This window comes from Acinonyx jubatus, chromosome A1, assembly GCF_027475565.1.
Source record: "Acinonyx jubatus isolate Ajub_Pintada_27869175 chromosome A1, VMU_Ajub_asm_v1.0, whole genome shotgun sequence".
Lineage (NCBI taxonomy): Eukaryota > Metazoa > Chordata > Mammalia > Carnivora > Felidae > Acinonyx > Acinonyx jubatus.
This window is the reverse complement of record NC_069380.1, coordinates 155,896,206-155,911,557: the sequence shown is the minus strand read 5'-3', so window position 1 is coordinate 155,911,557 and position 15,352 is coordinate 155,896,206. Positions and strand designations below refer to the sequence as shown.

Sequence of the window (15,352 nt, the reverse complement as noted above, 5' to 3'; positions counted from 1 at the left end):
ATTGGTTAGTCAATAAATAAGTTAATAGGTTATATTCACTATAAACACAATAATAAACAAATTACTATGTTTATATCAGAAACCATTAAAAAAGTTAAAAGTGATTTTAACTATGAAGAATAAGATTTCCAAAAGACAGAGAACAGTATATTTTGCCACTGAATCTTTACAGTAGGTGATTTTTTTTATCGTTTCATTCTCTATTCAGGTTAGCGCTTTTTTGGGTAACAGAAAGTCTTAGGCCTATATAGACAGCAAGTAATGAATCATGTGACAAAATAGTATGACCCATGGCCGGGGTCTATGGGAGAATGCAGACAACCCCAGGTGGAAGAGTAGATCACTGACTAGGCTGACAAAAGGTGAACGTCATCCATTGGGTAAATACAAAGGCATCTGAGTCTCCTTCCAAAACCCCAGGCAAGAATGTTTTCAGCTTGACTGAGCTGCCAAGTTTCCCATACCTTAGTAGAGTTGAGATTTTTCATTGAATGCCATTCTGCCTCTATCAAGCTCAGGTTTCAGTACCTCTAATAAGCTCCACCCTTGTGTTAGAACTTAAGGATATAAAACATGATATTTTCATAGTTGTTTTTAACTTGAGTTGAAATGTTTACTTCAACAAAAATGTCCGTATGCCTGCTTCATGCAAGGCACCATGGGAAATACACATGTAAACCAGACAGATTGGGTTCTCTCAGGCAGTTGAAGAACCACTAAAGTGAGAGAGACTTGTACACAACTAACTTTAATGCAAGACCAAATGCAAGTGAACTGGAGCATAAAGAGGGAAGAGAGAGCTTCCAGTTTAAGAAGGGGTCAAGAAAGACTAAATGAGGAGCTGTCATAAGTGAGCTGGGATTCTGGCCCTTGCGTCAACAGGATGTCTTCAGGCTAGTACTGTGACACAGCTGTGACTTGGGACGCAATCTGAGAGTGATATTATCTGAGTTGTACCTAGCCAAAGACAATGTCGGTATCTCTAGTTTGAAGTGGCTCTGAATTTCGGTGAGTTAAATGCTACATTCAATCCAAACACCTTGCTTACCCACACATATGCATTTTCCTTGGAAGATACAAACTGGTAAAGTACAGAATTCTGTATTGTAGTATAAGTGAACAAGAACTCATTGATAACTCCAACTAAATCTAAATTTCTGTGTTGTTTCTATTTTTAATAGCATTTCTCAACATATGTTCATGTCCATGTGTTTACATTCTACCCTCAAATCCAGAAGATTAAAGAACCAGAGAATGTTAAAATTGGAAAGGATCTTGGCTATTAATCAATATAACCCTATCATTTTACAGATGAAGAAACTAGGCCAAGATACAGTAAATATGACTTCCCAAGCTTTCGTAACCATGAAAAGGAAAGACTGGACTTGAACCAAGTTTTGGAATGCAGGACCAGAAGCTCTTTCTCCTGGATGCTATGCCAAAAGAAAAATGAGAAGATGGAAAAAAAAAAATCAAAGATGATAAAGAAACAAAAAGTAACGCTTAATTAAGTTACTGGAAAACTGGCAATAGATCTAGAATATCAGTGTTTCTGAAATAAATTCTGAATAACTTTTAAGGGATCTATTTTTCTTGAGATTTTTAAAAAGTTTTTATTTATTTATTTTGAGAGAAATAAGGAATTTATTTATTTTGAGAAAAAAGGAAAAAACCAGGGAGGAGCAGAGAGAACCCCAAGCAGACTTTGAGCAGTCAGTACAGAGCCCAATAGCGGGGCTCAAACCCACAAACATGAGATGATGACCTGAGCTGAAATCAAGGGTCAGATGCTTAACTGACTGAGCCACCCAGTTGCCCCTTTTGATATTTTTTTCCACTTGGACAATATATATTGGCTACCAAAATACAAATATTTCTTTTCTATTTTAATTAATTTTTAAATTATTTAAATTATTAATTGTTAAAAAAACAATTTTTGCTCTGTTAAATACAGGGAAATGGTAATTAGCTAATCATCCATTACATATCATTTTTGTTTCATCAAAGCAAAAATAGTGGGGTGCCTGGGGTGGCTGTCAGTTAAGCATCCAACTCTTAATTTTGGTTCAGGTCATCATCTTGCAGTTTGAGTTCAAGCCCCATTTGGGGCTCTATGCTGACAGTGCAGTCTGCTCGGGATTCTGTCTCTCCCCTCTCCCTTCCCCCTCCCCCTCAGTTCACGTGCTCTGTTTTTCTCTCAAAATAAATAAATAAATAAACAAATAAATAAACAAACAAACAAACTAACTAACTAAAAAAAAATAGGAATTAGTTTTAAAATAGGTATTCTAGAGCACCTGAGTGGCTCAGTGGGTTGAGCATCCAACTCTTGATTTCGGCTTAGGTCATGATCCCAGGGGGACATGGGATCAAGACCCATATTGGGCTCCACGCTAAGATTAAGATTCTCTCTCTCTCTCTCTCTCTCTCCTTTTTCTCCTCTTCCCTGCTTGCACTATCTCTCTAAAAGTAATTAACTAAATAAATAAAATAGCTACTCTTGTATTTTTAAAATAGACTATATTAGAACAAAGACTGTATTATATTTGTTCATTACTATCAGTATATCATATCATTGCACCTGGATTATAGAATATACTCAATAAATAGTAGTTGAATAAATAAATTAATTAATACCATATTGCATTGGAATTCTCCGCCAACCTTTGTAAAGCACACATTATGTCCAATACTTCTATGGTAAAAATCTGATATGATACCATTATTTGGATGAGTTCAAAACTTTGCCTACCCTTGATAGAAAATCAATACATCCTTTCCCAAAGCAGACTCCATGATTAAAGGCCTTCCTCTAGACCCAGCTGTAAGTAAATCCCAGGTGAGGCCAGAGCCTGTATAGAAGTAGAACAATGCTACTGCTTTCCTCTCTTCCTTACCCCAACCTGGGGGAGAATTGTGGAGGTAAAGCTCACACCTGTTTCCACACCCTGCTCCTAAGCTCAAATAAGGACTTCTTGACTACCCAAGAGTCTCCAGTTCAAATCACCAGAAACCTTCTCAGTAGTGCCCTAGAGACCACCAACAGGCTAACTAGGAGACACGTTAGGAATTGTGGAGGGAACTTCTAATCCATAGGGCTGTTTGCCAGGGCATAAGACATGGAAGTATATGTCAGAAAGACAGAAGAGTGGGTGCCTCGGTTGCTCCATCAGTTGAGCATCCAACTCTTGATTTCGGTTCAGGTCATGACCCCTCTGCCCCTCCCCATGATCTCTCTCTCTCTCAAATTAAAAAAAAAATAATAATAATAATCTTAAAAAAATTAAAAACTAAAGAGAAAAGAGAGGACTTAAAAAGTTTTATCAAGAATATTAAAAACCTCCCTGTGGGAGTTAATGATGAATAGATACTAAACATAAAGGCATTTATTTAATAATGAAAACATTTTGCAATGTTATGCATATAAATAAGTTAACACAGCTCTTGTTATTTTCTTCATCCATTTTACAGAAATGACAAAAATGTTTTGAAAACTGATGTCACTGAGGTTTTGTAATTGTTTAAAAAACAACAAATGAAATGACTACTTCTAATCTTTTTTGGTATGTTTATACAATAAAAAAAGGAATGTTATAAATAGCCTCTAACTTGTCTGTTTTAATGGCTGCATATTTACATAAGTAACTATAAATGAAATATTACATTTGATCTTTTTTTTCAACTATTTGTATGTAAAGTCATTTAAAGTATAAAATGATATTTTCCCCTATTCTCCTAGTGAGGACATAACCAAAAACAAACATTGAGACAAATAAAAACGCAGGACAAGAGTTAGGGAAATCGTGTTCTTCATAAACCGGCTTCTACCACTGAGTCACCAGTGATGTTCTAGCTATCTGCACCTCACTTACCACCATCTGAGAAACAGACCTGAATCACAGTGATGCAATGGAAGGATATAAGGAAAACCGGCAAACAGTGGCTTACAAGCCTTGCTAACTACCTTGTAAGGTTGACTATGGCTCTTCAAGATCATTTGATGCCCCATGTCCCACGTCCATCTCAGAAGGTGACAGCAACACCAGGAAGAAGGCAAAAGACAAGGGCAGGTCTTGATGCACGTGTTCTAGAAACTCATCAGGATTTGGCCACACCCAAGGAAGGAAAACTTGGCACTAACTCCAGAGAGAGAAAAATCCTGATATATAAATTTTGTGCTTTTCTAATGAAATTGAATCAAGGACTAAAAGTAATCTGGAAAATTTCAGCCCAAAGAAAGATTTTTAAGAGCTTTTTTTCAGGGAATGGAGAAATAACAACTTGCCCATTTTATAAATGTGAATATATTTCCTGTTGTGAATATTGTAAGACACCCATTCCTACTTCTCTGATGGCAAGAAGAGAAAACATCTACAATAAGGGTATAAGAAAAAGAAAAAGAAAAGCAGGATATTCAGTAACAACTTCGTATATAGACATACATTAGCATATAGAACAATTATCTTGAATAAACTGATCATTTGTTTAGCAGTTTGGCTCTTTTGTACTTTAGCAGTTTGGTACTTTTCCAGTAGGCTACAGGATGGATTGCCGAACTTTCCAGCAAGGTCAGGGGGATCTGTTTGCTCAGTAGGTTGATCCGAGCTGGATTTACTTGTTCCTGCATCCACTGTTTGCGTGAAGAAATTACACTTTGAAAATTTTCTTCAACTACAGTAATTAAATGTTTCCATTGAGCTAGTGATCTATTTTACCTGAAATGTGAAAATGCTTTATTTTGTTTTTATCTCAAACATTCTTTACCTCAGCAATTTTTTTGTAAACATTTTCTTTAATGTGTCCTTCCTTTTCTATTCTCATTTTTCAAATTTTCCCTTTTCTCATTTTAACTTTTTTTCTTTTTTTCACTTTCTAAGCAGTCAAAAAGAAGTAAAAATGGACATAAGCAGAAAAGCCTCCCTGGAGTAAATGCTTGCAGCATGACTTTCCCAATAAAGTCTTCCACACGCAGGGCAGATAAAGAAATAAGAGGCTGAGAGTTGTGAAGAGACACTGGCTCCTGGCTCATATTTTCGAAGTTGGACCTTTGATATTACCACCCAAAGACGCTCTACATAGTGTCAGAGATGGGCCACAATATTAACAGAAGACATTTATCTCACTACTTTAGATTCACGGCCCATTGCCTGATTGTACCTCTTACATACAGTTTCCTACAAACAAATATTCATTCATATATATATATATATTCATATTTGTATCCTATAATTGCTAATAAATAACAAAAGCATTTAAACTGTATTGTTTTCTGTATCAAAGGGATAATCTGTTAAATGTAAGTATATGGGAATGTTACTTTGCATAATCCTGTTTAAACACTTCCTCATTCTAAACTATACCTAAAGCCTCAAGAAAAGCAAGAAGAGGCCTTTTCAAACTTTGGGATAAACTGGTCACAGATTATACCAAATGTGTTATAACTCTGAACATGGTTCATGCCACAGAATTCTTTTTTTTTTTTTTTTATGTTTTTAATGTTTACTTATTTTCGAGAGAGAGACAGAGAGACAGAGTGCAAGCAGGGGAGAGGCAGAGAGAGTGAGACACAGAATCTGAAACAGGCTCCTGGCTCTGAGCTGTCAGCGCAGAGCCTGACGCGGGGCTCAAACCCACGAATCAAGAGATCATGACCTGAGCTGAAGTCAGACGCTTAACTGACTGAGCCACCCAGGCGCCCCAGATGCCACAGAATTCTTTATCTCACTTTTATATTCCAGCAACTCGAAACCACCTACTGTTCTCTAAACATGGCAAGCTCTCTCCTGCTCTTGGACATGTTATTCCTTCTCTCTCAAATATCATTCTCTACTTCATCTTACTTCTCTCCCAAGAGTGATTCAGTTCAACTCCACCTTCTCTGTGTGACTTTCTCTGATAACCCCTACATTCATTCACTTGCCAGGCACCAAACTAGATGCTAAGTTGGCAAAATGAAAACACCACACCTGCCCTCAAGATGCATGCATGACAGGGTCAAAAGGGGTACTTCAGGGAACATTTTGTGATAGGGGCAGAAAGAGGGTCAGGGAAGTTTTCCTGGATGAGGTAACAGCTGAATCAAAATTTGAAAGAGATGTAGAAATCACTTAACAGAAGAAAGGAGGAGGGGAGGTCATTCAAAACAGAAACTGTATTTCTGTTAGGCAAGAGTGGGGAGAAAGAATGCTGATTGAGTTAATATGCCATTCAAGGGAGTTCAGAGTTTTTTTTTTTTCCTTTACTGCAATAGGGATCCTTTTAAGCAGAAGAATGAGATGATCAGATAAATCTATCAGAAACTATAGAGGGTGCCTGGGTGGCTCATTCAGTTGGTTAAGCATCAGACTTTGGCTCAGGTTATGATCTCACAGTTTGTAAATTCAAGCCCCACTTTGGGTGAGCTCAAGCCCTGCTTCTCTCTCTCTTCTTCTCTCTTCCCCTCTCTCTGCCCCTCACTCACTCGCACTCTCTCTCTCTAAAAAAAATTTTTTTAATAAAAAAAGAAACTGTAGAGATCATATCAGAAAGAACAAGGCTGGAGCAGTCAAGAGACTTATTTGTAAAGGAGATAATATGTGTACTTAGCATAGGAATAAAGAACATGAAAGAGAATTTTACAATTTGAGAAAAATAACAGAAGTGAAATACCTTGGTGATAGGTTGGGTGTGGTGAACAAGGCATGGGAAGTAGTCAAGAGGGAACCCCAGGTTTCTCTGCCTTCTTGCTGGGGTGGACAGTGGGACTTTCACTGAGATCAGTAATTCAGGAGGAGGAACAAGAGGTGATTGGCTCGGTTTTGAATATGTTGAACAGGAGAGGCCTGTGGAACATCCACGTTGAGAGGCAAGTGCTCATTCCTCTGTGTGTCCACTACCTGTTGTATTACCTCTTGTTACCATGCTGGGATTGCCTATCTTCAACCTCAAACTTTCCCGAGACAGGAAGGACTGTCCAATCTAAACAAACCATCCCTTTAGGGTGCCTTCGGTGAGCCCATGCTTCCCATTACAAAAAAGGCTCTCCCATTTTCCCTGTCTCTCATGAGACCAATTCCAACTCAGAACAAATATCATGTAAGGGCGGAAGCCCATCACCCCTTCTAGAGACAGCAAAAACATGCAATGAAGAAAGAAAGGCTATTTTCCCTCTATTTTAATTCAATTTTAAATTCTATTTCCCACCCATTTTCAAAGGGACCATTGTTTCAGAAGAATTGGGTACTTTCTAAGGTAAATAAATAGAGTGAATAACAATCTTGTTTAAGATTCCAACTTATTAACAGAAAACATGTGTAGACTTAAGCATTAAAAATAAATATGCCTTTAAAGATGACCTGGAAGGCTTCTTACCTGCCAAGAACGGAGTTCAAGACCTCAGAAAGTCTGTTTTCCCAGAAACAGTAGATTATATTGCTAATGATGGCAAGGGCAATAAACCATAAGTTTTTTTTTTCTCCCTATAATTTTGGTACTATTTAGGTGAGTTTTGTAATAGACTGAAATAAGAGAAGTACTCTCGAGAATGATCTTGGGTTGTGAAAATTGGGTCTATGATTTCATCCTTTGGGAGAATGTTTTCAGTTCCTGCTTTTCTTTCCAGACATGTACGTTTGGCATGATTTCTTCTTATATTTGAATGATAGTTCAGTGATCTTGGTTGTGTTGGTATGCACAAATATAAATTAGAGCATTTTCTATCATACATACTTTAATTGGGCATTTTTAATAAAGTGTATAGTTCTTTCTTTCAATGTCCTTATTTATTCCAAAGTAGAGGAGGATTTCTAAAGATCATTATGAACCAACATACAGCAGAATGTCTCCAAATGGACCAGAGGGAGTGGCAGACCAGAGGCAGGTCGGTTTGTCGAAGAGAAATTGATGCTGTCCTCTGCATTCATTGACTTGTCTGGTTTTCATAGGACGAATAAACAGATGAGTCAGTTTCTCCTTCTTCTAAGGGACTTTACATGATTAGGGTCAGAAACTCAGCAAAGAAAAATCCTCTCTCATTTTATAAGGGTGAGATGATGAGATGCTACAGTGATTCATTTCAAAGGTGCTGGCTATTTTCAAACAACTGCTGAGAAACCTTGCTGTTCCCTGAACTTGGGAGGTTGGTTCTAGCACATGCACAAATTCTGCTTGCCATATGAGCAAAAGTGAGATCATACGGGTTGATGCTGGCAGAGTCTCTGAGAGTGCAGTAATTCATGCTGTCAGTTACTATCAGCAGCAATTTGCTTCTGGATTGGTTCCTGTGAGCACTCATGTGAGTATTCTGCACAAAGGACCAGAGTGCAATATTCTTTTGGATTTCAGGGACTTAGTGCAGTTTCAACATATAATCAAAAGTGCCACGTAGTTCACCACCTCGCATTTTGTTTTAAAGAGACAGAGGCTTAAAATGTGATTCCTTTCTTCTCTCCAAAACAGGAAGTTGATGGCAATGTGGAACTATCTTTAGAGCAATCTGTTGGTGCTTCAGTGGAATCTATCCAGTTGGTAAACAGTAGAGTAGTTTGTTTGTTTTTTTAACTAAATGTCATTCCACTGTCTCCACAATAATAAAAATGAGAACTTTGTTTAATCATAAAACTTAATTTATTAGAATCAACTCTTAGTTACTATATGATATATGATCAACTCTTACTAACTATAGGGTAAATATGATGAGACATGAAAAGATCCCTTGAACTGCTTGGTATTGTAATAGCATATTCTTCCAAATTAAGTACAATTTCCACAAAGTTCTGTGGCAGAGAAGTTTGGATGCTGCAGCCCTAGCTTACAGGCACAATATTAACAAATCTCTGTGAAACAATAAAACTTCACTGACTTCCAAAGAGCTTTAAGATATTCATATCCCTCTTGCTACCAATCTATCTACTAGTCTCTTTCTATTTAAAGAATACTTACTATTGAGAATTCATGGGATTCAGGGTTATGGAGCAATCCTGACCAGAAAGGGTATAGGAGGAAGGAAAATATAGTCCTTGTGTGTGAGAAATGGTAGTTTAATTTCACTCAGAAAGTGAAGGGTATGCCAAAATCTCTGTCACTGTCACTGACATATATATTTTTTGGTATTAACCTATAATCTCTCAAGTGTTCCCGGTTGAAAGATTTCTTCCATATTATATCCAGCTCAAAAATCCTCAAAACCTTAGCATTTTACTTGATTAATATTACTTAGCCATAAAAAAGGATGAGATCGTGCCACATGCGACAACATGGATGGACCTAGAGGGTATTATGCTAAGTGAAATAATTCAGACTGAAGAAGACAAATACCATATGATTTCATTTATGTGTGGAATCTTAAAAAAAAATGAACAAACAAAAAGCAGAACGAGGTGTGAAAATACAGAGAACTGATGGCTGCCAGTGGGGAGGGGAGGCTGGGCAAAATGGGTGAAGGGGAGCGGGAGACACAGGCTTCCAGTTATGGATGAATTAAGTCATGGGAACAAAAGGCACAGCATAAAGAATACTGCTAATGATATTGTAATAATGTTCTATGGTGACAGATGATAGCTACACTTGTGGTGAGCATAGCATAGTCTATAAATTTGTCAATCACTGTTGTACACCTGAAACTAATATGACATTGTGTGCCAACTATACTCAATAAAGAAAAGAAAGAAAGAAAGAAGAAATGAGGGTAGCCAAAAATAAAAAAGAATTGATGTTTATTATCTACTTTCCCTTGCCTCTAGAATATAGACAGAATGAAGGCAGGGATTTCTGTCTGTTCACTGATGTATTCCCAGTGCCTAGAATAGTGCATGGCGCATAGGAGGTATTTAATAAAATGTGTTGAATGAATGAATATTTTCTTTTTCTTCAGCTCTAAAGTCCTACCTCTTTAACAAGTCTTACTAGACCCTCTGTTATTGACTTATGCTCATTCTGCTAGCATCCTCTCTCTCATTTTATAATTGTGCTTGTGTGCTATATAATTCGGCCAAATGCAGATTATATGTGGTTTCTTAAATGTACCATGTTCTCTCTCCCTGGGGGCCTGTGCACACGTTCCTCCATGTCGAAGACTTTTCTCTCCTGCTCCCCTGCTCCTTTCTCTGGGACACTTCTCTTTGTTCTTCAAGATCCAATTTAGAAGTCTCTTATTTCAGAAAATCTTAACCTGGTCTCCAAAACAGAGCTAGACAGGCTCTAGTATCCTGTGTTTTCCATAGCAGCACTTACCCATTTGGACTGTCATTGCTGTAAGGCAGTGACATAACTAGAGGCATACTGGTATTTGTGAAATTATCCATCAGTATTTAAGTTTCAAAGGAACTCATAAGGAAATTAGCACTGAACCCTTAGAAGTGGCATAAAAATATTTTAAAAGAATAATCAGGATGTACTGTAATAAAGTCAACAGTGTGAGAAAACTATCGCATTTCTACAACTATTGAGTAGAAGCATCACTCTAGACTAACCATTAAAACATAAATAAGCAGCATCTGTGTGAAAGCTAACAGATTGTTCCATAGTTGCCTTTTGTTATCCAAGTCTTAGCAAAATGTCACTGCCTCAGAAGGGACATAGCCAACAATCCCATGTAGATCTTCCCTGGTCACTTTTTATCCCATTGCTATGCTTACCACCTTCATTACAAGTCTATGTCTTTGATATTATCTTAATCATTTCTGTGTTTACTAGGTTTTTAGTTCTGCCCTTCTCAATAATAGTCTTCATGAAAACAGGGACCTTGTATGTCTTTTTCAGTACTTTTCATTCGCAGAACTTACATGAGTGTTTGACATTCTAGCAGATGGTCAATACAATTTTTTTTAAATGAATGTACAACAAAGAACAATTATCATCTTGGCTAGTAGGATGGTTTCACTGGCACTGGTTGCTTGCACTTCACCAAAAATTCACATGTACCAGTAGGTTCTTATCAACTAAAGAATCCTAACCAATGGAAAACTACTATTGTGTATTGTAGTGACTTCATTAACTCAAGTGTGTTATTTTATAATTAGTTTATACTCCATTTTCTGAGGATTATCATTAGAGTACTAATAATAAATGTACTGAAAGTCTTGTTTCATAAATTTGAAAAGCTTTCATTGGTTTTCTTTTGGTTTGATACATGAAAAGATATATCTGAAGCTAAATGGTTTCTTGCATAAATTAAAAATCCAGTCAAAATGTGTTGTCTCCTCACATGAAAAAATGCTCCACATCACTCATCATCAGGGAAATACAAATCAAAACCACAATGAGATACCACCTTACACCTGTCAGAATGGCTAACATTAACAACACAGGCAACAACAGATGTTGGCGAGGATGCGGAAAAAGAGGATTTCTTTTGCATCGTTGGTGACAATGCAAGCTGGTGCAGCCCCTCTGGAAAACAGTATGGGGGTTCCTCAAAAAACTGAAAATAGAACTACCCTATGACCCAGCAATTGCACTACTAGGCATTTACCCAAGGGATACAGGTGTGCTGTCTCGAAGGGACACATGCACCCCCATGTTTATAGCAGCACTATCAACAATAGCTAAAGTATGGAAAGATCCCAAATGTCCATCACCGGATGAATGGATAAAGAAGATGTGGTATATATACAATGAAGTATTACTCGGCAATCAAAAAAGAATGAAATCTTGCCATTTGCAACTACGTGGATGGAACTGGAGGGTATTATGCTAAGTGAAATGAGTCAGTCAGAGAAAGACAAATATCATATGACTTCACTCATATGAGAAATTTAAGATAAAAAACAGATGAACATAAGGGAAAGGAAGAAAAATAATATAAAAACAAGGAGGGAAACAAAACATAAAAGACACTTAAATATAGAGAACAAACAGAAGGGTGCTGGAGGGGTTATGGGAGGGGGGGATGGGCTAAATGGGTAAGGTGCATTAATGAAGACACTTGTTGGGACGAGGACAGGGTGTTATACATAGGGGATGAATCACTGGAATCTACTCCTGAAATCATTGTTGCACTGTATGCTAAGTTGGATGTAAATTAAAAAATAAATTAATTAATTTTTAAAAATAAAGCTGAAGTTAAAATTTAATAGCATTTTTTAAAGGCAAAAAAATGTGTTATCTTCCTATTGACTTGATAGGAAACTATTAATATCAGTTAGCCTAGATGAATCTGAAATGAATAGAAAAGGATTAATTGAGGAGGAAAGTTTTTGAATTTATAGAAGGTTGAAAATATTTAACTGCATACTTGGGTGAGATGTTAGAATACCACACACCCCATTCGGGAAACCAATTATAAGGAGTATGAATGGTCAGATCCAATTAATTCTACAGTAAAACCATGTAATTACAGCTTTTACTCATTTTGATTGATTAGAAAGAGAAGATTAACAAGATTACAAATCATGAGCCAGAAGAGAGAAATTGTATTACCTCTAAAAATTTTTAAACAAATTTGACCAAAAAAAGGGTCCTAATTTTAAATTACCAACTCTAACTAGGGAGGAAAACGCATCAAACTAAATTATAACCTGTGTCTAAACCTTAAACTTTTATAATTCAACTAGAGGTAGACTTGCCATACAGAGAGATGATTGTGACTTGCTTTTCCATCCCCTCATAAGGAAGAGCAAGAGTGATCTCAAGTGCATGGAGAGGGGAAAGAATAATTGCAAACAACTGGCATAAGATCTTGTTCACAGCTATGCAACAAATGTCTGTGGATTGGTTAGTTAATAAACTGTGCAAATTAGAGGATGAACTTCATAGCAGTAACGTGACCTGCTAGTGTATGGTCCAGGAAGAATCAGAACCAGACTTCCTTTATTGAAACAGAACCAAATAATCAGACCAGAGGAAATTGCTAAGTTTGGGCAGCCCAAAGAGACTCTCAGGAATCTCAATATCTCTCTGCATAATGTCCTCTGTGCTATTATGCTTGATAGCATGTCCTTTATCCAGAGTCTCTGAAGTGGCTACCTTCATGAGACTTGAGTTCAAGATGAATCACTTAGTAGGCACGTGACTTTAAAAAGTTGACCTCTCAGGGTGTCTGGGTTTCTTAGTGGGTTAAGCATCTGGCTCTTGATTTCGGTTCTGGTCATGGTCCCACCGTTTAATTTGTGAGTTTGAGCCCACACTGGGCTCTGTGCTGACAGTGTGGAGCCTGCTTGGGGTTCTTTCTCTCTCCTCTCTCTGTGCTTCCCCTGCTTGTAGGCATGCGCTCTCTCTCTCTCTCTCTCTCTCTGTCTCAAAATAAATAAATAAACTTAAAGAAAATTAAAAAAAAAAACCCATTGACCTCTTCAGTTTAAATTCCTAAACTATAGGAGCACCTGGGTGGCTCAGTCAGTTGAGCATCTGACTTCGGCTCAGGTCATGATCTCACAGCTTGTGAGTTCGAGCCCCACACCAGGCTCTGTGCTGACAGCTCAGAGCCTGAAGCCTGCTTTGGATTCTGTGTGTGTGTCTCTCTCTGGCCCTAACCCACTCACATTCCGTCTCTGTCTCTCTCAAAAATAAATAAACATTAAAAACATAAAAATAAAAATAAATTCCTAAACTATAACAATGAAAATAGAAACTCAAATACCTAATAGATTTTTCGTGTTCAAAACAGCAACTTACATAAAGCCTTTTTCATATTGTAAAACTTCCATACAATGTAAATTACTATCCCATGTACCAAATAGTTACCAATATCCTCTAAATGCTGTCATAATATCTATCTCTTCTAGACACATTTTCAGAATTTCTGGTATTAGTATTTGAGGGTATTCCAATTGGGTTACTATATTATCTATTTTATGCCAAATGTTAAACTTCTGCAATTTAATTAAAATTCCTTGCCCAGACCTAGCCATCGCTTGCTCCATTGCTCCCTTCTCAGTACCTGCTCTGGGTGTCCCTGAGGGTGTGCGGGCCAGGGGTGGGCCCAAAAAGTAGGAGGCAGAAGGGAACCAGGTGTGGGCATCTAAGTGTCTTAGCACCGCAACGGTGGTTAGAACTAGGAGAAGGAGAAGACTGCAAAGATAGGCCCAGGAGCAATGGTGTCCAAAGAGAAACAAGGGGTGAAAAATGTCAACATGGAAAATGCCTAACAGGAAAATGAAGGAGAAAAAGAGAGCCCCATGCAGGACAGAGAGGAATTATGCAGTTTGGGAGGGAGTGAAGGCCAGAACTGTGGAGGAAATGTCAACCTGGAGTGAGTGACATGACTTGTCCCCAATTTTTGATGAGCCATACCTAACAAGCATATTGATCACAATGAAGTGGGAGATGTTGTGGGAAAGTTCCTAGGACAGATGATGTAAATCAGAAGAAAGAGTAAGGAGCAGCACAGGAGGCACTTCCAAACTCCTGAACCTGATAATTATTATGACTTTTGCCTTATACCTTGAATGCTAAGGTTTCCCTGAGGTTAATAACGTGGCCTATGTTCTATAAGCTTGTAGTTTTGTGATTTACTTTTTCTGTAAACCTTTTGGTGTTTCCACTTAAGAGTTTGTAATTATTGTTTTGTCTCAGTGTAAAACTTACTGTCCATAGGGCAATTTCAACCAGTTTTGGGAAAAACTATTCTTTTCATAATATGATATTAATAAAGCAATTTAAAAAGCAATCTCGGGAAGAGTGCCTGGGTGGCTCAGTCAGAAGAGCATGAGACTCTTGATATCAGGTTGTGAGTTGGAGCCCCACCTTGGTGTAGACATAATATATGTGTGTGTGTGTGTGTGTGTGTGTGTGTGTGTATTTATATATATGTGTGTATATATAATGTAGAGATTAATATATATATTTTTAAAAATTCCTTGTCAATATCATTATTCCAGTGACAATTTTTCTTGTACTTTTTGCAAATTGTTCAGGTTTTATGTCATAGTACCGAACACATTTGACATTCATGCAGACCCTTGTTAAATCCCACAACTGCAAATAATATAGTATGAAATTTCTACCATTTTAGGTGCTGCATTACCTCCAGTTTAACATCTCACTCTTATCAGTTCTTGTGCAGTAGATCTTTGTCACTTTTTGGGGCCACCCCAAATCTTTTGAACATCTTGAGCAATCTCAAGCTTTTTTGTCACACTTCCACAAAGTAGAAGCCAGAAACTCACTTTCCTAGACACCAGGTACCTGTTTTACTATGACTACCAACAAGAAACATCCCCATGCAACTTGGATTCATAAGAGAACACTGTGAATTCATAAGCAGAAACCACCTAAAATTCATCTTCTGGTGAGTATAGTTGGATAGGTACCCAGCATTTGAGTGCAACCATGGTAGAAATTCTGGCATCCACTGACCAGAATCAGCAATGGAAGTTATGGTATCTGTGTTGAGTAATGATGGCAGTGTGGCTTCAGCTGGAGCAATCAGTAGTCT

At 37.5% G+C, this 15,352-nt stretch overlaps 1 long non-coding RNA gene and 1 pseudogene across 4 annotated transcripts in view; one reads left to right on the top strand and one right to left on the bottom strand.

Moving 5' to 3' along the window:
- Nucleotides 1-15,352, bottom strand: part of LOC106969292 (uncharacterized) — a 172,283-nt gene that overhangs the window by 135,475 nt on the left and 21,456 nt on the right. The window lies entirely within an intron of this gene.
- On the top strand, nucleotides 14,010-14,422 carry LOC106969283 (protein BEX4-like; annotated as a pseudogene).